Below are 27,646 nucleotides of genomic sequence, written 5' to 3' on the forward strand. Positions count from 1 at the left end.
CGCTGCCTTTAGTCAGACTGGGTGACAGTTACTGGGAGTGACTGGATCAGAATTTTATACCCCAAACAGGGAGGGGACCAGACAAACTCAAAAACATTTAGAATACATCAGCAGTTAAAGATTCAGAAAGCCAACAACGTAATTAATATATTTTGGGTCAGGTGCTGGTGAGAAAAATGCACCAAGTAAAAGCAAGGCCTTGAGACCACTTCATGCACGCTTGCTTAAGTCATCGTGTTGAGAAGGGGGGGAGGGGGGTGAGCTTGCGAGCATCTCCGTTAATTATGTATTACAGCTGTCCTTCATAAACCTAATTACAGAGTGCTGAAAGGCAATACGGGGAATTTACATATGTGCATGAAAGACAAGTCATATGCAAAATATGATTTTAATTAGCAGTCTTTGATATAGAGTGGTGCAAATCAAACTGGCATGTTGTGAGATCTCATCTTTGCCTTTTTCCACTAAATAAATCCCAGAATAGCACACAAGGAAGACATGGTAAATGCCCCCGTGGATGATCTTTGCACAAGCTAGACAGAGACACGTACGGTCTGAAAACACAACACGATAAGTACTGCATAAAAACAAAAAAAATCACAAGTTTCAATTAATATTCATTCATTCATTCTCTACCGCTTTTTCCTCACGAGGGTCGCGGAGGGTGCTGGAGTCTATCCCAGCTGTCTTCGGGCGAGAGGCGGGGTACACCCTGGACTGGTCGCCAGCCAATCACAGGGCACATATAGACAAACAACCATTCACACTCACATTCATACCTATGGACAATTTGGAGTCGCTAATTAACCTAGCATGTTTTTGGAATGTGGGAGGAAACCGGAGTACCCGGAGAAAACCCACGCATGCACGGGAAGAACATGCAAACTCCACACAGAGATGGCCGAGGGTGGAATCGAGCTTGGGTTTCTTAGCTGTGAGGCATTTTATAGCTTACATTATAGCTACACATCACAAAATCACAACATTTTTTGTACCCCCTCGTGCTGCTGTTCTTCTTCTTCAACAGAACCCCTTGTGCTTCTGTTCTTCTTCTTCAACAGAACCAATGTTGTAACAATGGTAAGAAGCCAACTGCGCTGCACACATTAATATTCGTGCTAATGAGTTTATCGTAAACTACAATACAGCAAGGGTAGCATACCCGGAGAAAACCCACGCATGCACGGGGAGAACATGCAAACTCCACACAGAGATGGCCGAGGGTGGAATTGAACCCTGGTCTCCTAGCTGTGAGGCATTTTATAGCTTACATTATAGCTACACATCACATGCACAGGGAGAACATCAAAACTCCACACAGAGAACTTGGGTCTCCTAGTTATGAGGTCTGTGCGCTAACCACTCGACCACGTGCAGCCTGAAATTAATTAATTAATTCATTCATTCATTCATTTTCTACCACTTTTTTCTTACGACAATTTTCCTCCCACGCATGCACGGGGAGAACATGCAAACTCCACACAGAGATGACCGAGGGTGGAATTGAACCCTGGTCTCCTAGCTGTGAGGTCTGCGCGCCCTCAATTAATATTTTGTTTGTTTTTGTTTAGAACACTTTCTGATATTGGGGGCGGCACGTCGGTCGAGTGTTTAGCGCGCAGACCTCACAGCTAGGAGACCAGGGTTCAATTCCACCCTCGGCCATCTCTGTGTGGAGTTTGCATGTTCTCCCCGTGCATGCGTGGGTTTTCTCCGGGTACTGCGGTTTCCTCCCACATTCCAAAAACATGCTAGGTTAATTAGCCACTCCAAATTGTCCATAGGTATGAATGTGAGTGTGAATGGTTGTTTGTCTATATGTGCCGTGTGATTGGCTAGCCACCAGTCCAGGGTGTACTTTGCGCCTCTCGCCCCAAAACAGCTGGGATAGGCTCCAGCGACCCTTGTGAGGAAAAAGCGGTAGAAAAAGAATGAATTAATGAATTTCTGATAGTGGCGCATATAAATATTACATATAAATATTGATAAAGATGCTAATCAATCATGTCCCTGTAAACAATTTCTCATTCATACTAGGTATATGCTGCACACAACCATATAAAACATATAATACTCATATCCCCGCTTCAAGTGTGTGTATTTGTTGCCATGCGGGTCAAGGCCTCAGCTTGTTGTCCGGCTGCCTTGGGCTGCATCATCAACCTGAACCATCAGCCTTGATGGTTATTGTAACAAAGGGATACTTTAACATGCCATTCATTCGTATCAATCCTCTCCCACCCCCCATGAAATGAGCTAATAAGGCTGTGCCTCTGCCCTCCAGGGAGGCTCATAATATCCATCGCAGATATGAAAAGAGAAAGACAGAGGCTGTGGTGTTTCACGTTCGACTCTCCCTTCAGACTAATCGCAGCGCCACAGCTCGTTAGGTCCGTGACGTGCCGGAGCTTTACCGATAAGCAGGGGAGACACGGCTCAATTACCCACATTTACAATCTTTCTCTCTCTTTTCCCTCCCACCGGCTGACGATGAAGAGATAACGTGTCAATTTTTGATACAAACAACTTCATTTGACTAATGGTGTTCCTCGATAGGCCTATCTACAAGTCTGGAAGCGATGGAAGATCTAAGAAAAAGCCCCAAGCGGCATTTGGCTTAGACATATTGTTGTCTAACCCCAAAACCACACTCACTCCTGGGTTTTGTGCACAAAGCATGCTGGGATAGAGGTGGATCAGACATGCCTGCTTTTAATGTTACTTTTAGCTAAGGAGAACATGAGGAACCAAAGCAACGTTCTGACACTTTTGCTCAGTCAACTGATATTAATCATTGATGTAAAATGGAACTGAATTAATGCACATAACTCTTACTGTTGGTGCGTCACTTTTCCATTGGTGTATACAAAAAAATCCTGATAAAAGGCTCAGACGTTCTATGCAAATAGCTAGCACCTTGAGAATACTAATGACCAACAGTCCCATTAACTATGCCAGACTTTTTTTTTTATTCTTCAGTGGACAACATTGGAAAATAGGCCTTGTTTTTTGTGACCATTCCTTCCATTCCGAACCAATCATTCTTAACCCAGTGAAGATGCTAAAACTAGAGAAGTAGAGAACGGCCATGATGGGAGAACGAAAGTTCACAAGCACTGAGATGAAGTTCTAGCACACGTTTTGAGGTGAGGCACCAAACATACAGAGAAAAAAAAAAGTGAAATGGTCTGCTGGGCCCAAAAGAAATGAGCGTGTGCAGGCTCATCCACAGCCTCCTGTGCCTGTCCTAATGATGGCCTCCACCTGCTGCTTTAATGTCACAGCTGGATCGCCCTCCATCCCTCACTGACTCGGACTGCCATCAGCAGCAGGTAGCCCCCCCGCACCCCGCTCCCTCACTCTCAAACGACCGTACTTTGTGTTCCTCTACTTTTATCTTTTTCTGACAGGATAACCTACACATCCACTGTATATCTATCAATTATCTTACTCTATTTAGCTTGCTATTTTACATATACTTTTTTCTTATTATGTACTTTAGTACTTGACCTGTGCAGTTACGTGTAATTGAAATATTCTCTACCTCTTGATCAATTACTGATGGGAATAGAGGCTCTTTAAAAGGAATCGGTTATTTGAACTCAGCTCCCCAAAAAGATCCAACTCTTTCAGCTCCCAAACGGCTCACCAGATTTCTTAAAGGGGAACTGCACTTTTATTGGAATTTTGCCCATCATTCACAAGTTCATGTTTCTGTGCATAATAACCCCAGAAAACAAGTCAATATGAGCTAGGTAACAATGCATGTCGCAATGTCTTATCGTTACATCATAAATACATGAACATATTATAAAAGTTAATCATTTCTGTTGATGTGTAGTTATAGAAAAACACGTAAACATGTAAAATAGATTGCAGGAGATTAGCCTTACGTGTACGCTAAAAGAACTACAGTGCCCATGATTCTTAGAGTAGGTAAGAATTAGACTATATAACACATATTTTGATAGAAGTCAGATGCAGCGATCACGTTGTGATCTGACAAATTTGAAGTAACTTTCATCAAATGTAGAATCACTACAGCGTCTGCTTGGATATTAACACCGTGGCAGCTGTTGAACTCTAACGAAAAAAAAACACATTCAGAGGGAACGAGCGAATGATGCTGGGAACTCTGAATGCAGGTAAGATTGCAAGGTTTATAGTGTGTGATCCCAATACTGGCAAAAAATCATGCACTGCCACTCCCATATTACGTGTACTATTATTCACAGTAGCGATGCCATACATCAGTCTGATTGGTTCCTGTCCGCCCAATTCTCGTGAAACAGAATATCTCGAAACAAGAAGTACCGTCACGTTGTAAACTCATGATCTTTCACTACACGAGATCTCACGCCACCCCAAGTAAGCAAAAAAAAAAAGTATTTCCAAAAAAACTCTTCCAAGTAAACAAAAGCAAATAATGTCTGCCTTGTTTACCTTTTTCTTCTCACATAAACCCGTCCTCTAAAAGTGGAAACACGGTAGGTAAGTCAACATGTCTCATCTGGGTAACTTTGACAGGCGAGTGAATTGACAGAAGAACAGAAACTGACACTTGGCTGACAGGAAGCCTGCAGCAATGAGACGTCAGACAGACATATAAACAGACAGGAACAAGACGACAGAGGATGAGATGTGCTGATAGACAGAGTGACTGAGAAAGCCTGGTATCTCACTGAGCTTTACGGGCTTAGTTGAAATGATGTTCTGCAAGGTTTGTGTAGTTTAGTGCGAGCGAAAGCAAAGTCAGTATCACTTTTGCAGAGGTAGCAATAATCACATTTAGATCAAGAAACTTCTAGATACTGTATGCACCTTGCACATGTCGGAAGTATGTCAAGATTCAAGCGTCTAAACAAGAATCTATCATAGCACACTTTTTCAAAAACGTGTTCTGCGATTGGACTGTTTTTATCTTTGACCTACGTATGCTCCATGCTGCTTTGGAAATTCATTCATTTTCTACCGCTTTTTCCTCACGAGGGTCGCAGGGGGTGCTGGAGCCTATCCCAGCTGTCTTGCAGACAAGCAGCATCAAATGTGAGAAGATAACAGCAGCTGTCGCTGTGTTTGACGAAAGCAAGAGGTGACTTTGCATCAATACCGCTCAGGCCTTTAAGAGACCCGTTTATAGAGACTTCGCAACCACGTAAGATATAGAAATACACAAACAGAACACCCAAATTGATTTTGTTCCCCTGCCTGTACCGGAGCAAAGCAAACACTTGATTTACTCCAAGATGATCTTGATGAAAACAAAAGAGACAAGCGTTTCCTTGACAAGCGATCAATGTCAAGACTGGGAATGAAAACTGACACCTCTCATTTCTGATGCCGCGTTTTTGACTGTGTACCCATCTATGTGCACGTGTCCTCTAGTCGAAGAGGAGGTACATTAAAAGCTCACTTTGCTTCACCAAAGGGGTGTTTGGATCATCTGCTGAGGCAGGTGATGGGGCTTGACGGATTGATTGAGGCAAAGTTCTCATCGACGGTGGCGGCGCCCCATAGAGTTTCCAGCTTCAGTGCACACTGTTCCATTAAAGGATCATTTAGAGGCAAAGCAAGTTCCACCTGCATTTATGCAGCGCACACTCTAATGTGAGATGAAACAGACATTTTCAAGCTACGGGGAAAGGGGGGAAATGATAATGAAGAACAAAAAACACAGTCCCTTCCCAAAAGCTTATTTCCATCTTCAAGAGAATGGCAATTGATTAAGTAATCTATTATTGATGTCATCCTTGTGATGTGCCGATGGCAGTCTCAGAGTTACAGAGCCTAAAGCTCAGAGCATTATTGTAATGTTGAATATTAGGCTACTCAGCTTCATTATATTTTCTAATTAACTGCATTAGTTTGGTACTCAGATCTTAAGTAAGAAGTGCTGAAAACGCTGAAGAAGAGAGAATAACATCGTCTTTTGTTTCGAGATGAAAGGCAAGGTGTATAATGAACAAGGCGCGGACAGTTACAAAAAGTGGCTAAATTGGGCAACATCAGCGGTTAACTTTTATGAATGAAAAACCTTCATCCACGGCATGGCGAAACATAGCAATAATAATAATAACAATAACAAGCAAATAATAAAAACTTAAGAAACCTGGGGGCCACTGGAGCTAGGGTCTGGGCAAGGCTGGGCCGCATCAGGTTTTCAAAAAAAAAAAAAAAACACATTTATTAAAAACAGAAAAATTACTTTTTCAGTGCTTTGGTTCCGATTTTCTACAATAAAACCTCTGATAAAACGTTCCACTGTTCTCAAATATCTTAATTTTTATTTTTCTGCACAAAAAAAGATGAAAAATAAATAAACAAATCAAGAATAAAGAAAATCAATCAATCAGTAATAAATAAATATAATAATAATAATAAAACGGCAAATAATAAAAACTTAAGAAACCAAATTATTGGTTGGAAATTATTGGTAGACAAATTATTTTTTTCAGATTAAAATTAACAAAGCATTATTAGAACCCTGAAGACATGACAAAACACGACTATAGTCACATTTATACTCTTTTTATTTACAACATATTGCGCAACTGCAGGGTCTTGAGACACATGCTAACTCGCAAACTAGAGAGCTAGTGACCTAAACGGTAGCCTTCAAGTTATTTCCTTTAAACTTAAATAGCCAAAAACTTACCACTTCCACACGGATAGGGAGGATAACTATTAACAGTTATTTAACCTTTAACATGAACAACTTTTATGAATGAAAAACCTTCATCCACGGCATGGCGGAACATGCGTCTTAAAGGAAATATATTGCATGCTAACTGCCTTGTGTTTCTTTAGTGTGAAAATCGCATTTTATGAAATAAAACGATTCAAAAATGCTGCTTAAGGGTTGTTAGCCCCTCTTGCTAATACAACTCCCATTCTCCTCCCCTCTTTCCTTTCCAAACTCTCAGCAGAGCAGTTAAAGGTATGACAAATACATGTGGTTTTTCCCCTCTCCATTCCGCTGTGCCGTGTTAAATCATTAAAGAGAATTCCTGCTCATTATCTCTCTAAACAAAACTTCTCTTATACCAAATAAATCACTGTTGCACAGCGCGGCTAACAGCCGTGAAGGGATAAATTACAAAGCACCTCACTGGCAGCACTGGTATTTTAAAAAAGCTAGCTGCACTATTTCTATGATGTGCAGTAATTTGTAATTCAGGTTTACTCGGGTTTTAAGAGATCTCTCCAGGTGTAGCAAACCCAATACAATATCCATTGAAACCACTGAACAATATATATTTTTTGTCTTTAATAGAAAACAAAGCGTTGGCAGAAAAACTGATTTCATTTCAATGATGTCAATGATTCATTTGCAACCTCAAGTGAGATCTGTCTGGTCTGGGCGAGACTGGGCCGCATCAGGTTTTCCAAAAAAAACAAAAAAAAAAACGCATTTATTAAAAACAGAAAAATGAATAAACTTTGCTTTGGTTTTGATTTTCTACAATAAAAGCTCTGATAAAACATTCCACTGTTCTCAAATACCTTACTTTTTATTTTTCTACACAAAATATGATGAAAAATAAATAAACAAATCAAGAATAAAGAAAATCAATCAATCAGTAATAAATAAATATAATAATAACAATAAAACGGCAAATAATAAAAACTTAAGAAACCACATATAGTTGGTGGGTAGACAAATTATTTATTTCAGATTAAAACGAACAAAGCATTATTAGAGCCCTGTAGACATGACAAAACACGACTATAGTCACATTTATACTCTTTTTATGTACAACATATTGCGCAACTGCAGGGTCTTGAGACACATGCTAACTCGCAAACTAGAGAGCTAGCGACCTAAACGGTAGCCTTCAAGTTATTTCCTTTAAACTTAAATAGCCAAAAACTTACCACTTCCACACCGATAGAGAGGATAACTATTAACAGTTATTTAACCTTTAACATGAACATTAATCAAACGTAATAATTTTTTCTGGGTACGTGATACCATACAGCATCCATATCAAACTTGCGCGGGAAATTATATATATCAAGCACAATAATATGAGGCACTGCAATGATAACAAGGAGCTAAACAATCATTGCGATATAGCAGATGCCTGCCATCCGATGTGGCTTTGATGATTATAACTAGAAAACAACAGATCCATCTATTGTTGCAGCCATTAATTAAAAGGTAAAGACACAAGCCAAGCACCTCCTCCTTCCCCATCCTGTACTCCCATCAGGGACGCCTCCACCACCTCCCCTGGCCCCCAGTGGGCAGATTAAACTGCACTTGGGTCCATTTACAAGCTTTCCCTTCTCTATTCCTCCTGGGGATAAAAACCAACAGTAGCCCTAAGACACCCCCACTTAAAAAAGAGGGGGAAAAAAAGACAAAACATGATTTATTCAGTCTGTATACTGTACACTCGATCTGCCTCTCCTCTGAGAACAAATTAAATGTATGAAAAAAGATGGCGGGGCGAAAAAAAGCTGAAAATATATCAAAATAAATAATTAAATCACATAACTAAAAATACATTTCAAACAAATCGCTACAGTCGGGTTGAACTGTCTTTGTTCACAGCTCAAAACAAATGAAATAATACAAACTAATGTTCAATCCTGGCCGTAAGATTTGAACGGGGATAAACAGATGATAAAGCATTAGTATGTCCATATGGGCAGAAAATATTATAGATTTGATCAAAGTTACTTAATATTTGTGGATCAAAATATGATAACTGACCTCACAGCTAGGAGACCGGGGTTCAATTCCACCCTCGGCCATCTCTGTGTGGAGTTTGCATGTTCTCCCTGTGCATGTGTGGGTTTTCTGCAGGTACTCCGGTTTCCTCCCACATTCCAAAAACATGCTAGGTTAACTAATTCTAGGTTAACTAATAATAATAATAATAATAATAGGTTAAGTCCAAATTGTCCATAGGTATGAATGTGAGTGTGAATGGTTGTTTGTCTATATGTGCCCTGTGATTGGCTGGCCACCAGTCCCGGGTGTACCCCACCTGTAGTCCGAAGACAGCTGGGATAGGCTCCAGCAAGCCCATGACCCTCGTGAGGAAAAGCGGTAGAAAATGAATGAATGAATATGATAACTACATACCCCTTCTGTCAAACATGCGATAGTAGAGTCCATTTCAGAAATGGACTACTTCTTCGTACAGTATACGAACGTAAGCGAGCATCTTGGGAACTGCGATCTGCAATCAATTTTCGATGTTTAACTACGACTACACGTCAACATAAATGATTAGTTTTACAATCAGCCACCAGAATCCACATAATTTACCTTTCAAGACCAGTATTTTCTTATCATTGGAATCCATTCCTGGAGGACCATCATAGGAGAAGTAGTAGTTAAAATACTGTTGACACAATCCAGGAGGAGTCACTTTTCTTTATACATTTGAGCACCACAAATAAAAGAGGCAAGAGTGAAGTAATTTATACGCACGTTAAAATGTCACCGTTCACTTATGAGGGATGTAAAGCGATGTCACGTTATGACCACTCGGTTTGCCCCAGTTAGCTACTAGCATGTAGCATCATTTTTATAAACAAGTTGCAGAGGGAAATAGTTTGGCCAGACATCAGATTAGATCCAGAACATGGAAGGTGGGACTTCACAGAGAAATGTGAAAACATGAGGATATAGAACATATCTCTTAAATCAATTAGTTTTATTTATTTTTTCATTTTAGTATTAAGCACTAAAGAAACATCTATGACAGGGGTCTCAAATACGTGGCTCGCGGGGCAAATGTGGCCGCGCAGGACACTAGTTTGAAGCCCCCGCCATGATATGAAAGTTTAATGTTTGTGCGGCCCGCGCAAGTTTGATATGGATGCTGTATGGTATCATGTACCCAGAAAAAATTATTACGTTGGATTAATGTTCATGTTAAAGGTTACATAACTGTTAATAGTTATCCTCCCTATCCGTGTGGAAGTGGTACGTTTTTGGCTATTTAATTTAAAGGAAATAACTTGAAGGTTACCGTTTAGGTCGCTAGCTCTCTAGTTTGCGAGTTAGCATGTGTCTCAAGACCCTGCAGTTGCGCAATATGTTGTAAATAAAAAGAGTATAAATGTGACTATAGTCGTGTTTTGTCATGTCTACAGGGCTCTAATAATGCTTTGTTCATTTTAATCTGAAAAAAATAATTTGTCTACCCACCAACTATATGTGGTTTCTTAAGTTTTTATTATTTGCCGTTTTATTGCTATTATTATATTTATTTATTTTTTACTGAATGATTGATTTTCTTTATTCTTGATTTGTTCATTTATTTTTCATCTTATTTTGTGTAGAAAAATAAAAAGTAATATATTTGAGAACAGTGTAATGATTTATCAGAGCTTTTCTTGTAGAAAATCAAAACCAAAGCTAAGTTTATTAATTTTTCTGTTTTTAATAAATGTGTTTTTTTGTGGTTTTTTTTGGAAAACGTGATGCGGCCCAGTCTCGCCCAGACCCTAGCTCCAGTGGCCCCCAAGTAAATTGAGTTTGAGACCCCCGATCTATATGGTGTTTGGGTCAATTCTGACCCACATATATTAATGTCAAGAAAAGGTAGAAAAAGTTATTGTTTTAATCAACAGAACTTTAGTATAAACTGAAATCAAAAAGCATGAAGCTTACATGATGACAAGAGGAGCTGGTTGTCATTGTTTTGGCTAATTCTGCACTTATGATTTCAGTTTTGGCCCAAAATATTGCTTTATAGTCTAGTACTATTATAACCGGGTCGAAACCGACCCTAACAATGCAGTGGTCATAATTTCTACCAGACCATTTCAAAATTTAGTAATTTTTTTTTTTGTTTTATTTTGTTGAAATAGAGTTTCCTGACAAAGTCAAAAAGCCTTGATGCAATAAACAAATATTATGTGATTATTTTTATGCATTAAAATGTAAAACGGGTCGGAGCCGACCCAGACACAAGAGGAGGGTTAAACTTTCCCGCGAGTTTGGTGACATGTCAACTCGAAGGTATCATAAAAAATGTGGACTTTCAGGACATTGAGCGGTTGTAGTAAGAATTTGCGATGAACTGTTAAAGTACGATTATAACTGCTGTTCCCTCCCACTCAAATTGAACATCTCTGCACCTCTTTGAAAAGATGCATGGACGCTCACTCACACTCACAAAGGATGTCTTTGTTTGGCTATTGCTGTTGTCTTGACACCCACCATCTGCCTCCCCAGTAACAGAGGAGAGTGAAAAGTGGGTTTTCTCAGGATTGTGTCCCCTATGCACACTTTTTTTTTAGTCAAACAAGTGTGTGGGCCTCCCATCCACTGCTGATTGTATGTTGAATCAGACATAAAAACACTTTCACTATATGCGTTACATGCATTAAATTAACGCCCAGTTTGGACTTTTAGGAATAACAATCAGACTGCACTTCCGGAATAACAAACAAAAAACAGACTGTGTATATATATTTATAATGTTTATTCTGTATATTTTGTATTTTTCATTCTTTTTTAATAGATGTGTCTGCACCTACTTCAACCAAAACAAATTCCTAGTATGTGTTTGATCTTACCTGGCAATAAACCCTTTTCTGATTCTGATTCTGATTCTGAAAAAGGAATGGAACGGTATGGGGTTTATCAATAACCCGTGATAAAATTTCAGACGATTAACCGTTTCAAAATTCAATTAGCGTAGTTAAAGCAGTCAACGTGTTTTGTGTCTGAGATTCCAGTGTTCAATCAAAAGTTGTTAGCCAACTGCAGATGCACAAGTGGGTTGCGTTAAAGCCATTTTTTCCATAGACAAACTGAACACGGGTCAAAGTGCAGGCATATTCTCACATTTTAACATTGTGATAATACTCCGCACAATTGTATAGCATTGTTTAGAATATTCACAGCTTTGAGCTCGACTCCCCACAAAAACAAATTGGTATGTTCCCTGAACATCAAGAAGAAAACCACCAATCTCTCATTGAGTCACGCACACTTAAAACCCACGCACACATAGCTGTTTCTGCGTACATGAGTGGCTCTGCGTGCCTGATGGTGGGGTTGAGGACATAAGATGAAATACAGAAAACAAGCACTCAAGAGTAAATGAATAAATAAATAAATAAGTAAATAAAGTATGGTATGCAGATGAGGGTGACGAAGCCTCCATCTCAGCCCATCCTACAATGTACCCACCATTCATCACTTGCACATGCAAAGCGCCGTCTACGGTCCTTAGCATATTCGCATATTGTTCGCATTATAATGAAGGCTTGCATGCAAATCAAGACGACCTTTTCCTTTTGGCTTTCCCCCCCTCACATTTTTACAACGTTATATTAAGAGGTAGGGTGTGGAGAGTAGTGGCTGTAATAGCTATTACAGCGACAGGCCGAGTATGTGACGTTGTGATCTAAACTCAGGGACACGGTAATTAGGCTAATCTATTACCAGACGGTAGCTGTCAGAGATCTTTATGGCAAAGGACGGACTTCCCAGACACTTTATTTATTAAGAGTGTCTGTGGTCAGTTGAAGGCACACAGAAATGAACATTATTATTGGGCCTTAAAAAAGATGCATGCAGAATATAACTGCATATAAGTTAAGGCATGGTCATGTTAAAGCAAGGTTTTAGAGCACTCTCAGTTGGTACGAACTTAACTTTAAAGAGCGGACAGGTATAATTGATCACCTGAACTTTACTGTTGGAGTGTCCTAACTCGAAGAGAACCGTCATCCATTTTCAGAGAGACTGAGTCATCAATGTGTGGATGTTTTGTTTGGATATGTGAATCCACCGACTGATACGCTGGCAAAAGGTTCGTTTGTTAGGCACACTGTACGATAATCAGAGTACCAGAAACATTCATTCATTCATTTTCTACCGATTTTCTACAGATGTTCCAAATTTTGAGTGTTTTTAACGCATGTCTTTTCGTGCTTTTATCACATTGAGGGGGTAGCTAGATCATTCATTCATTCATTTTCTACTGCTTATCCTCACAAGGGTTGCAGGGGGGTGCTGGAGCCTATCCCAGCTGTCTTCGGGCAAGAGGCGGGGTACACCCTGGACTGGTGGCCAGCCAATCACAGGGCACATATAGACAAACAACCATTCACACTCACATTCATACCTATGGACAATTTGGAGTGGCTAATTAACCTAGCATGTTTTTGGAATGTGGGAGGAAACCGGAGTACCCGGAAAAAAACCACGCATGCACGGGGAGAACATGCAAACTCCACATAGAGATGGCCGAGGATGGAATTGAACCCTGGTCTCTCCTAGCTGTGAGGTCTGCGCGCTAACCACTAGACCGCCATGCCGCCCCAGTACCAGAAACAGTGGGAAAAAATTTGACTTTTTTTTTTGCAATAAGTGTCATCAAAAACTTAACCCTCCGTGAATCGTGGTGTACGAATCCCACATTTCCACTGTATAGGTCAAAATTCTTAAATAATACAGCAACCAACGGAGGGGTCACCTCCACTCTTTCTGTCCACCAGGCGGAGTCCTGGGCTGTCTGCATAAAAATTTAAATATTGAAATGAAAGATCGGGTGGGATTTGTGCATATGTATCTGCGCGTGCATTTGTCTGTACTATGGGGAGCGAGATAGGGAAAAGGCGAAAGAGACAGGAAGAGACGATAGACGAGGGGGTGGGGGCAGGAGATGAGACAGGAGGCCCACTGAGAGAAGAGACAAGGCCCTCACCCCTCTGCCAGGCTGTATTCTAGGAGGCCGACAGTTATGGATAGGAAACATTACTGCTGCTGGTAATTAAAGCAAAAACTAATACTGTCTGTTGGATGAGGGGGTTTCATAGTGAGCATCCATTTGTCACTGCTGCACACTTGCCAAGGCCAGATTAAATCTCTCACATAGCGGCGCTGCATACGGAGGATCTATCATCGATCTATCCATCCATCCACTTATCTATTAATCTGATATCAGAACTAACAAGGTAAGTGTGAAGAGTCGCAAGGCAAAACTGCTAGTCTCATATCTGAAAAATACATATCCAAGTTCCTACTGGAGACTCCTTAGTGACTGAATGACGGACTCCGGAGTGGCAGTGAAAAGACCACTGGCTGGGTGGGGGCAGGAGTGGGAGTAGGAGATGAGGACATGGAGGAGGGGATGCCATGTCACCAGACAGAGGGGATCGGTGACACTGAGCGTGTCACAGGGTGACGGCTGCACTCTGCTAGGACCAGTAGCCCCTCCAGCGCTGTCAGTGGAACCGGCAGCTCCAGATAGTGACACGACCAGCCATACTGACAGGCCAAACATGACTCGTCTCCACTCTGGCTACAGACAAGGCCTGACGGCGCACAGACACACGGGATGGAGCGATGAAGATGGGTGGGGGGGGGGGAGGAATACAGCGCGTAGATGTCTCTTGAACTGTACAAACAGAACATGGTTTCCGGATAATGTCTGAAATGCCACAATCTGAGACGTTACTTGCAGCAGTTGTTAGATATGATACTTAAAAATACTTATACTTATCACGATCATCGTTTAGTGAAAAAGTGGGCTTTCCAAAATATTTTCGACCTCTGCTTTGACTCCTAAATGTCTTACTGCTAATATTGTGTTTTCAATTTTCCTCATTGTTCAAAATATTGCTCATAAGCAGCACACTTATGGTGACTTCCAATCCAAACGGAATGAATAAAGAACTGTTTTTGAGTGTGGGGTGCAGAGCAAGTTGGAGAAAAGAAAGCCGACAATTATAAGATATAGATGGAAATATGTTCTGAGGAAGAAAAACAAGGTTGGGAGAAAACGCCCGAGGCGAGAGTGAAGAAAACAGAAAGGAGAGAGAGAAAGAGGGCGGAGATGTAGAGGACTCGGTGAGGGACTGTGCCGTGGTGAGACTGATCGCTGTTGATCTTCACGATAAGCGCTCCCGACAACTTGTGACCAAAGTGGCGCTTCGACACTAATCGGCCGTGAAGGCTGACCTGCAGCGAGGCAGTGCAGTTCAGTTCGCATAGGGCTGCCGCTGCCGCGCAGACGAGATGCGCCCAGACAGGAGACGTTCAGGCATCAAAACTCCCTGAGAAATTGTGACATAGTTTCAGTGCTCTGTGAAAGGAGCATAAGAGGGAAAAACACAAGCAGTGATACTCTGTGCTCTTGGCAGTTGAGGCAGACCTATCTGGCTGAAGATGAAAAGAGAAGGACAGAGGCAAGAGAGAGCGAGAGATGTGTGTGTGTGGGGGGGGGGGGGGGGGGGGGTATATGAGCAGGGAGGAAAAATATGAGGAATAAAAAAGACGGATCAATGTTGGATCAATTGGACACCAACCTTGAACTGCATGTCCTAAACCTCAGATTGACTTCAAGGGTATGTGTTATTCATCCTGTATGTCAATGGGTTAAAATAAATATGTTAACTGATAAACAATGCGTATGCATTATGTTTGGACATGTTAGCAAACAAATGGTGAATAAAGACCAAATATTTTATCTGGAGAACATGCCGGTCTATCCCGAGGATTCATTAATTCAGAGGATTTTTAGACCAAAAACACACATTTGTGTACATCTCATGTATTACATAAACTACTGTACGTACAGTTCAGTTATTTTTTATATGCCATGATTCAAACTTTTAAAAAAGGGTGCGTTTTTGCAGCTGATGTTCCGAACTTCACGGCGGTCGAGTGGTTAGCGCGCAGACCTCACAGCTAGGAGACCAGGGTTCAATTCCACCCACCCAAATTCCAGCTCGGTTTTCTCCGGGTACTCCGGTTTCCTCCCCCATTCCAAAAACATGCTAGGTTAATTGGCCACTCCAAATTGTCCATAGGTATGAATGTGAGTGTGAATGGTTGTTTGTCTATATGTGCCCTGTGATTGGCTGGCCACCAGTCCAGGGTGTACCCCGCCTCTCGCCCAAAGACAGCTGGGATAGGCTCCAGCACCCCCCGCGACCCTCGTGAGGAAAAGCGGTAAAAAATGAATGAATGACTCACGCAGCACAGACCGGATCAATTCAGGAAAGAAATCAGAGGAAAGACTTAGAATTTGGTCATTTTTCAAAATAAAAACCCTGCGAGACTCTTTAATTGTCGATTGCATCACTACATCAATGTGATACCCACAAGCCCCAAGCAAAAAATCAATGGGTTCGGGGATTTTCAACATGAAGAACATGTGGGGGGGGGGGGGGGGGGGGGTCATTTTACAAGAAGAAAAACACAAAGTGACTAGCTTGAGTAAAATGTTAAAGCAAATATAACATACCCCAGTAAATCAAACAAAAATGGTACAATTCAAGTATGTACTTGTCCAAAAAAATAATGATTTATTTCACCCCAATAATGTGTCTAAACTGCACTATTATTATGGAACAGTTCATTCATTAATTTTTAGCCCCGATACAATGACGGCAAATGTGACAGAAACATAAAGTAACTAAATGCCTCTGTAAAACAATAACAAAGAAAAAAAAACAAAATAACACTTGTGTCAACATACAGCACATAGTGCGCTACATACACATTATCCGAGTCTGATCATGCGAAAAGGATCGAATAATGGTAGGAAAATACATACAAGAAATACATGTGGTTGTCACTTTTAGCTTATCCTGACACGCACACACACACACAAACACACACATAGTACATGCATACTGTTTGGTTGAATCTGAGACAGAGATAGGGATTCTAGAAATATTCACTTATTGATCTGTTGTGAGAAGATGCTATCTCTTTACATGGAGTGCAGACCACTGGAGCCAGTTGAGTTGACACACACACACACACACACACACATGCAGTCATGTACAGACACACAAACAATTTGACCACAAACACATGACACAGTGCTATCATGTACAAAAAAAGGTATGTATAAAATACAGGTATGCCCACAGTCCAGGATATAACCGCTTGACTCTATGATTGCCAAGACATCCTAATGTAAGGCACCCAACTGTCATGTAAATTAAAGTGTTTATTTTGTTCGCCTTCCCTCCTCCAGCTGATTGTCAGAGCACCTTGCCAGGAGCAGCAGGTTTGTTTGTTTGCATGTGTAGGAGTGTGCCGAGTTTGCTGTTTGTGTGCAGCAACAAGTCAGCTCGTGAATGAGTGTGTGTATAAGTGGTGTGTGCACTGTGAGTTATAGTATCCGCGAGACACACACACACACACACACACACACACACACACACACACACACACACACAACTCAAACACACACCTCCCAGTCAACCAGATGTGCTTGTGACCCGAGCACAGCCACTGATATGCAAAGTCGGTTGCCTACTCAGTCGGTCTTCATTTCGGTGCCGGTACTACCAACTGTCACAAACAATGCGGGAATATGCATCCCGTGGGCTAGGGTTTAGTACAACATGCTCCAAATGGAAATCATATTTCACAGGTTTCACGGAGACAAGCCAGTCTGCCACCCAGTCAACCAGTCAATGAGCAGCACGGCGCTTTGCTGTGTTTGAAAGGCTACTGCACCTGGGTAATTGACAAGACATGCAAAAAAAAAAAAAAAAGCAATCAACGGTACTCAAAGCGAAGCCTTAAAATATGGAAAGTTTCCCACTTTCATTTGTAGACCCAGTCGATTATCAAATGAAACAAGAGAGAAATCAGCAGACTGCATTACTCTTCTTTATGAGACAGATGACAATGTCTCCATTTAGACACAAGTTTTTTTTTTCTTTTTTTCCCCGAGCTCCTAACAAGCTTAACAATTGTTCGGCATCTGCACTGATTTCCACAGAACACAATAGTTGATTTGGGAAGACAAAGAGTACATTAGGGGATTTGTTAGCTACAAAAAGGATACTTGAACTGAAAAAAAAAATGTTTTCAATTCAGGAAACATTACTTAATTTCCTTCAATGATTGGTCGTTGGTCTTGAGCGTGTCAGGCCCCCACTGGCAAATGAATAGATCAGTCAAGAATGCGAGACATATCGACTCGTCATATTTTTTTTTTCATTACAAAAGACACGCGACCGCCAACCACCAGTTGAGAATAACCGTAACTCCAAATGATAAAGTGGAGACAGCAATGTCCAATATCAGCAGGAACACTGAGTCAAACAGGATATCGAACATTATACAAGTCTCTGGCATTACTACCTCCAAAAACATACCCTGCTATAGCAACAACTCCGTGACATGAAAGACGTGATGTAATACATAAAAAACATAAAAGCAGTGTAATATAAGGTGAATTAGAGCTGCGGGATAAGTTGACCACACGCGTCAATGGGAATCTCTCGGCTCTATTCTGACGCAAAGCAGATGCCATCGGAGCATCCATGGTGGGGGTGACTCTTCTTACCGCAAAGATAAAAACAACAGGGGTCTTCAATAAGAAACAAAAGAACGGGCATGTAGCCGTTTTGAAGAAAAAAAAAACATCAAAAATTGTTCTCATTCAGATTCTACAACAAAAACAGCTGTGAGATGACTTTAATGTGTATGAAGTCCTAAAATGTAACACAGACAGGCAAAGTTGTGTAAAAAACTGTCTATGATTGCTAACATGAGTTTGCCAAATCACTATCATGAGCTGACAACAAGTATAACCAGAGTGGTGGGGCGTACTTCATGTATTCAAATCAGGAAGATATAACACTTGAATATCGGCACTCTCAAGTCAGCCAGGAAACACGTCCCTTTAAGAATTTTCAGAAAAAAACAAAAAAATAATATGGTTTTCAACGAAGCACAAATTTAGGCCCTGTGCACATGGCAACACTCTTTTTGCCGGGTTGCAAAAAAATTTCAACCACACCATGTCGACTTAAGAAATAGTTGCGCCCGGATGGGAACAGATCACTGGGGAAAAGCAATACAATACCAGAGAGACCCACAGACGAAACCATGTGACACACCATACCATAGAAGAAGAAAGAACCCGCATTCGGTATGTCTGTTGTCTTTTGCTTTCCAGGGCTCGTCTAGACCTACCTACCCAGAGGAATCGCTACTGCAAGTCATTTTGGAGTATTAGACAAAACCATATCAGGGTCATGCCAATCAAAATATTCAGATATGTTGGCTTGTCATCGAAGCTCACTTCTGGTCACATGATGGCGACGGGTCAGTCACATCTTTTTCATAAAGCAGCTCATCTATACAGAAACAACAAACTGGTGTTTTCCGATTTTTCCACTCGGAAGCCTTTGTGTGGATGAAAGGTAAAATGATAATGGTTTAATTTCATTTGAACATGCATCAGATTACAATTGAATGCATCCCATAATCAGTTCCCAGTTCCACATGTCCAAAAGGAGTAGGAAGAAGCAAAGCTTATTAAATCCTACCCCTCCATCTGGTACTTTTACAATCAGTAACTGTTATATTTGTTCACTTCCTGCTTTCCTATTTTTTTTGTCACGTACCGAAGTAGTAGGTGATATGAGCATCCAATGCCATAATGGGTACCATAGTAAGTGTCAATATAGTGATATATATAGCACATCATGACTGGTTCAAGACTCTTCATCCTTGTATTTAGCAAACATCAACTGCTTGTATTGTTTCTTGAATTGGCTCATCGTTGTGCATTGTTTGACGGTCTTACTCAATCCATTCCATAGTTTGATTCCAAGGTCCTAACAAGGTCAAAATAATAAAATAGTTTTGACCTGAAAACAAGGGAACTACTGAGAGTGAAATATAATACTCTATATTATCACTTGTACCGGATAGAGTTTTCTCCAGAGTGATGTTTGCTTGTGTTGCAATCCAAATTCGTGCAATTAATCCAAAAATGACTCTAAAGACATTTATATTAATAATAAAAATGATAATAAATATATATATTTCAGAAAGGCAAATGTTGGAGGCATGTTGCTAATGTCGGTTTAGCCCTGGCAAGAAATCCCCAGGGCCACTGGATGTTGCTGGTGTTAACCACAGTTGGAGTCTGGCAGTAACCGTGGCTATTTGATCTAGAAGTTTCCACAGAACTCGCTCCCCTTCTGTCGCTGGTGCTCAGTTGTGCCTCGCTCACCACGGGCCATCCTTAATGACTCTCAGGATGAGGCAGTGCAGCAAAAAAAAAAAAAAAAAAAAAAACTCATTGGAGGCTATCGTGTTTACACAAGCATACGGGACAACTAAGAAAATGTTTTGGCCAGCTTCTGATCAAACCACGTTTTCAAGAAAAACAATATATTCATAAACTAATGCACAGAACAAGTATTGAGGCCCGCAATGTGATCCACAAAGGAATAATACAATGCAAAAGCAGTGACACTAATGTCAACATTTTAAAATAGTTTATGTCTCTGGGTGTATTTTGGCAAAAATCAAAGCCTTTGTGTGGAAAATGTGGAAAAGATGCGCGTTTTGGAGCTAAAATGTTCGGTTGGGGGGGTTGAAAACAAAACAGAGTGGGATTTTGTTCAGTCATTATTCTTTTGGAACACACAAACGTACCTGCAAACATAAAACACACACACACACACACACACACAGACACACACACTGCAAGACTCATGCGGACCCCCTCTTTCTCACTCCTCCATCTCTCTTACTCTAATCTCACGCTAATCTTTCCTCATTCTTACCTCCCCAAACTGACTCATATTTCACTGCCCATATCTTTACATTTTCTATTATCCTCGTCTGAAAAATGTGACCAATGGAGGTGCTGCTTGAAAACAAAATATGAATCATCTTAGATGAAGATATGCCGTGACTATAATATATTTGTTTTTAATTCACAGTTAACCATCACTGGCCTGTGTTTGAAGTATTTACTGTCTTCTTAGTTCGGACTCCAAAGTAAATTACTCTTCTCGAACTCACTGACATTTTATAAACAACACAACCTTTCCCCCCTTTAATACAAGGTTTCCCTTTCAAAAAACAAAAACAACAAATGAAGTTCTGCTGACCACCAGATAGTGGTGTCTGATCCGGGCTTGTACGTTCAGAAAGTACACACACACATAAATACACACCTTGTGCCAGATATAGAGATACAATAGAGGGAGAAATAAGAAATATGAAGCTTTCAGCCATGGTGCAGCCGTAGTAGATATGAGATGCATTTAGAATTGCTCCTGAGTAATCTGGTGCCATTCTATTACAAGAAATAAAATAATGGGGAAATTGTTTTAATGAAAAATGACGCAGTTGGTGTGACACACCAGAGACAAAAAGAGAAGAAGTCCGGCTCAGAAAACACATAAGTCATTTACGGAATCACGGCTCAGATTTAATGATAGCAAAACATTTAAAATTAGCGTATTTTCCGGACTATAAGTCACACTTTTTTTTTTAATAGGTTGGCTGTTCCTGTGACTTATACTCCAGAGCGACTTATAAATGAAAAAAGTGTTTATGTTACATAAACACTGGACACCTTTTCTGTTCATGTTTATTTTTGGTGTAGCTGAATAACTATTGTGTTAGCATATCTTACACCTATTCAGCCTGTTCTCTATTCTTTTATTCTTATTTTATTCTTATTCTGCCTCATAATAACTCTCTAGCAAGATCTCAGTGTATAGACTGGTCATATATCTCATCTCGTTTCATATTATCTACATACTATATTGTATATAACTCTGGGAAAAACTGTTGATTTCGTTAATACTTGGGTTGTTTATATTGTTTATTTTTCTATGTTGTGTATTTTGTACTGCTTAACTGATTCCGTACTCTTGCTGCTGTGCAATGCAAATTTCCCCACTGAGGGACGAATAAAGGCATATCTTATCTTATCTTATCTTTATTGTTAGAACTTGCCTTCCAAGAGGATGTAATGTCTGTTTTGGTCAAGTAGTTTGGAAAATAAATTACCCGCAAAAATGCGACTTATACTCCAGTGCGACTTATGCATGTTTTTTTCTAGCTAATTATGCATTTTTGGCCTTGTTCGACTTATACTCCGGAGTGACTTATAGTCCAGAAAATACGGTAGATCGATGAGAAGATAGTTTTCAAGTTTTTGGGTTGAAAAGGACTTATTGGACACGTGCAATTTCAGTTGCGTCTTAATTATTTAACATAAACAAATTAAATAACCGTGTGGTGTTTTGCATGTTTACAGCATGTACATAGTAGAACCACAAAACCTTGTTGGAGGTCTTTGGAGGCGGCATAAGTGTGTTGTTTATTTTTATATCTTCACAACACAAAAATGGAAAAAGAAGCATGTTCATGTCTCACATAAGGGCTGTGGATGATGGGCAAAATTCCAAAAAAGTGCAGTTTTCCTTTAAAGTCGACCGTGTGATCACATGGGCGCTATCCTGCCGCTGCTGGGGTGGAGTCCGGGATCGCCAATATCGATTCGAGACGCAAACTCTGCTCTCTGCCTTATACAATATCAATATCTGATCAAGACATCCTTACAATTAAATAAATGATTTCCGACGTTAAGGGGTTATTTGCGACAGCCTGATCTTTTTCTGAGCTAGAATGACAGTTTCTTAAATGTGTTTTTAAATATTATATAAGTCTGCAGCATATTGCAGGAACCGGACTACGGACTGGAGCTTTTATGTGGTAATTCTTAGATCAAAGCCCTGTCACTGATTAACGCTGGCTCTCCTGTGCCTACTGCAAATGGATTACATCAATCAAATGCCGTGACAGGGGAGATCCAATCCTGTCAAGCAAGACACATCAGGTTAATGAACAAAGGAAATGGAGGTTGGATGAAGTGTAAAAAGTTAAAGAGGGGCATAAACAGTAAGGAATTGAGAAATAATATAATTGGAGAAACAAAAAAAAAAAAAAAAGATGAACTCATTTATTTCCTGGCGCGGCATTGTGTACGTGTGTGTATTTGTTTAGGAACCCACACATGTTTGCATGTGTGCAGCTGCTGTTAAGAGTATGTGTGACAGTGTCTGCTTCCATGCATCTGTGTTTAATTAAAAGCAGAGTTTTGGCTTCCCAAGCTCACGCCCGCCCGCACGCGCACACACACAAACACACACACACGTACACGGCAACTAAACGAGCAAGGGAGGGTGGCTGGCCCTAATGTGCATAATTAACTTAACCCCCATCACTTGACTTTAAAAGGGCTGTTTGGAGGACTGAGCCAGGGAAATGGAGGCTGGGAAAGTGGTCCTTTATGTCTAAAATATTCATTACTGCATTTCAGAGCATTTTCGAGCATCCTCTGATTTTTGTTTTCTCATTCAGGAGGACAGATTGTTGTTAAGCACCTCTGAGACGACCGCAGTGGCTACTGGGAAATGGGACCAGTCACCATAACAAACAACCCCCACAGACGTACTCGCACAGCAAATGACAAAACTTCAAGTATCGCATGTAGTTACACTCTTCTACCTGTACTGTAAATCTTTGAGGAGGCACAAGAGAGAACCTTTGCATGTGAAGCAACAATCAAGAGATGCTGTCATGATTCCAGACAAAGTTAAGAAAAGGGAAGCGGGCGGGGACGGGAAGAAAATGGCAAAATAAAAAATCTCCGAGCCCTCCAGCTTGGTCCTTTTCTTTCTCCTCCTCTTCCTCTTCACCCTGCTGTGCCAGAACTGACTGCTACCAGCCACACACTTCACCTCCCATCAGGGTCAGGGCGCCAGCAAAAAGGTCAGCAAAGTAAAAACTGATTGGCCGGGACGGCTCTGGTCAACATCGGGTAGCCAATGGGTACCCTGACGCACCTGATGTGACACGCACAGCTTCGAGCGCCCTCGACACAGCAAGTACTAACAAAGCATCTGTGCGTACAGGAAGAAGAAAAAGACCGTCTGAGCTCATGAGTACTGATTTATCATTATTAATTGCATCCTAAGCTTGAATCCAAGATGTGCAATAAATGACAAAATGGCCCTACACGGCTACAATAGCCGGACCAACTTTTGAGGTCGTCCACAGGCCACAAACATCTAAAGTTGCAAATGAAGCATAAAACTGACTTTTCATGGATTACAGCATCGCAAATGGTAAACTATCTTAAATTGCCCATATAATTGTCCACTAATAAGGACGCCAATGGTATCTTTCCTGTAATAACCACACTGCTGAAACGACTCTCTTTCTGGGATTCGGAGTGAAGCACGCCATGATAGCCTTTTACTCAAGTCCATGAAAAGCAGGACAAGTCAATTGAGGACATTACAATGGATGTATTCATATGTCTGTGTATTAAAACAGTGGAAATGCATATTCATATTTGCCTACTAGCTAATTATACAGTAATGTGACTTTATGTGTGTATGCATGTGGTTATTTAATGGGTAATTAGCGTAGATAAGAAACTAATAAGCATTGCACCTCAAAGACTGGCTTCTATTACTGTGAGTCTGCAAATTAATTTGCTAAATAAATGAAAAAACAAAGACATTTGGGAGGGGATGTAGGTTTTCTGTCAAAACCACACACACACACTTTGCATAAATGCCGTATCACACACATTGCATTTCTTTGTGAGACCCTTTTAAAAAGTGTTCCTTCTGTCTCTGGCGTACGAGTAGTCGACTTACACAGGAAATGTGGGTGAAGGTAATTGTTGGTGTTGTGCCCTTGAGCGTACACGCCAACCCGAACACGTTAATGAACGACTTATTTGGGGAGTGTTTGGGTGGGCTGGTGGTTAGCTGTGTGTGTGTCACTCATCGGTTGAAAATTTCCACCATGCTTAGCCAAATTCCTGTTAATGGCTGAATAAATATTTTAAGCTAATAAGCATCAAGCCACATTGATGGTTAGCTTTGCAAATGTGATTTGCCGCTTCTGGAAATTAAATATCAATGAGGTTTGGGCGACGTAGGAAAATATAATAGATGACTTTCATCTAGAAATATGGGAAATTATAATGGGCACTTGCAGTATTTTCTGATGTTTTACATTAAAAAAATGCTCCCTCTTGGGAAATAAGGCAGAACCAATACACGAACAAGCTCTAAATATAAAACGGATTCTACGTAACTTAAACAGATACTCAATCACATAGAACACCGATTTCAATACGATGCAATGTCGTAATGCACCGGCGCGACATTCATTCATTTTCTACCGCTTTTTCCACACAAGGGTCCTGGGGGGTGCTGGAGTCTATCCCAGCTGTCTTCGGGCGAGAGGCGGGGTACACCCTGGACTGGCCGCCAGCCAATCACAGGGCACATATAGACAAACAACCATTCACACTCACATTCATACCTATGGACAATTTGGAGTCGCCAATTAACCTAGCATGTTTTTGGAATGTGGGAGGAAACCGGAGTACCCGGAGAAAAGAACATGCAAACTCCACACAGAGATGGCCGAGGGTGGAATTGAACACTGGTCTCTTAGCTGTGAGGTCTGCGCGCTAACCACTCGACCACCGTGCCGCCCCACCGGCGCAACATCCACCCGCTAATCTAGCGATGCTAATCATGAAGCATTGAGCATTGTTTGTTGTTATTGATGATGAATGCAACATATTCCATTAAAGTTGAGATTGTGCGTGTGTTTCTAATGCCATCGGTGTTAATGATTTCATGTAATGAGAAAACGGTAGTGTGCTGCTAAATTGCTTGGCTGGATCATGCTATCTGTAAGCGTACATAATTATATTAACTTTTATTGCACGGAAACGCATCCAGTATAAGGCTCTCCTCGCGTACATTTACCAACACCTCCACGCCACCAATCTGCCACTGTAAGGCAGTGCTAATATTTGCCCAGCTCACTTCTAATACACATCAGCATTAGGAGTGTGTTTTCACTCTGCTGTGCAAGCCAGAGAAAATATTTGCTTGTCTCGATGCTCTGCCTCGTCCTCTAAAAACCGCTGCCCCAACTTTCTCTGCGACTCTACAAGCACACACACTGGAAAGCCTTTGCCTCAACTACACGGTGAGCTGATTTGCTTCGCAAATTCATCAGAAAAACGATAGCGCTCCTGTGGTAAGAATGCATGTAAATACATAACTGGGAGAAAATGATTTTTCACGATAGCCACCCATTGGACTAATTCGCTCCGGCGAAAATCTGAGTAATTGGAGAAGAAACCTCATACGATCGTAACCGTCGAAACGAGGCGAACCCAAGTTTCAACATGTGGACGCTCAGACTCACAAAGCGGCGCACGTTGTAAAACATCATGACATTGTGGCGTCAGCCCCATTAAGGTAGGACTTTAAAGCAAACATTACAGTGTCATCCTAGAATCCAGACCGCCCTTCTTGTGGAATATCAAAGCCAGACGAGATGTCAAAAGCCTATATTAATCAATTTCAAAGTGAACAGAAAATTGTTCCCTACTCCACAAACTAACAGCTCTGATTTGGAGCAATCTTGAAACCTTTGGAAAAAGATCTCACCTCTCAAAGTGAGAAAGGAGAGGAGGCACGAGATGGAATTGAGTATTAAAGAAGAAAAGAACAACGTCAGGGTCTAATTAGGACTAATTACAGCCTTTTCATTTCAAACATGATGAAATAATTTGATTCTTTTTAAAGACGGGGGTCTGGTTTGCCTCAACGCAGACAAAGCGCCCCTACGTCGAAAGTTGAGAACTGTAGCAGGACAATGGAGGTCCTTCTGAGAGCCCAGCGTCACACTGGCCCATAAATCATGCTAAAGGTAGGCTTCAGACGTGGTTATTTGGCTGTGCCTCGCTGATGGCTGCCATACAAAGGTGACCCACATTACACAGATAAAATAAATATGGCCGATGGCATAGGAGAGGGTGTGCCCCCTCTAAATATTTGGAAGAGACACCAGTAGTGCGTAGTCCATAGACATCCAATTTAAATGCTGCGATATTAACTATAAAGCTAAATTGACAATTAATTAAATAATTTAAATACCGCAATAATATAACTAAAAAAGCGAAAATTACAACCAGTTCATAAATTCACCAATATAAATAAAATTCACAAGAAATAATCTAAAAAAAAAAAAAGAAATGATCACAGCAAGATGTGACTGTGATTAGCGGATAACAAGGAAGTGTTGTGTTGCTGGACAAATACGTGGGAATTGAACACTGCTGTTGGTGTGTTAAGGTCAACAAGACAGAGAGACAATTGATGTTGAAGTGGCAAGAAACTTGATCCACTTTTTGGTACAATTGTAATAAATAAATAATAATAAGTCATAAATAAATAAATAAATATTACACTGGCTTATTTTTTACAAATTATAAATATATATAAATTATAAATACGTATATATTATAAAAAAATATATATATATATTAAATTTGCTCATTTTTGACAAATTACTCTATTATCACTATTATCTGATGTACATATATACAACTTGTATTTTTAATTTCTCAGTTAACTATGCACAATACGGCAACATGTCGGCAAAATCCCAATAACACACTGTAATCTATCACGGCATCTTTGCCAATACTCACCACTGGTAATATTTACGTAGTTGACACAGCACACTTGCACAGCTTAAAACGATACCTTCATTAAGAATGATGATGAGATGAAACAAAATGAATGAAAAGCAATGAGAAGAAGCTGAAGTTTGGACTGAAACGACATCTGGGTTGATTTCCTTACAACAGATTTATGACATGATTTAAATTTAAATTCTAATTGTTATATAGTATTATTATTAATATTATTTACCCAGTATTAGATATAAATGGACATCCCAACCTGACGTAAAAGTGCACAAGTCAGGGTTGCATAAGGTTGGTATGGAGAAGCTGAAAAACAATGCCGCCTTTATTAAGAAGATAAT

At 40.5% G+C, this 27,646-nt stretch overlaps 1 protein-coding gene across 1 annotated transcript in view; it reads right to left on the bottom strand.

The window, feature by feature from the left end:
• Nucleotides 1-27,646, bottom strand: part of znf407 (zinc finger protein 407) — a 138,943-nt gene that overhangs the window by 79,033 nt on the left and 32,264 nt on the right. The gene's annotated exons all lie outside the window — the stretch shown is intronic.

This window comes from Doryrhamphus excisus, linkage group LG5 (assembly GCF_037039965.1).
Source record: "Doryrhamphus excisus strain RoL-2023G ecotype Guam linkage group LG5, RoL_Dexc_Guam_v1.1, whole genome shotgun sequence".
Taxonomy (NCBI): domain Eukaryota; kingdom Metazoa; phylum Chordata; class Actinopteri; order Syngnathiformes; family Syngnathidae; genus Doryrhamphus; species Doryrhamphus excisus.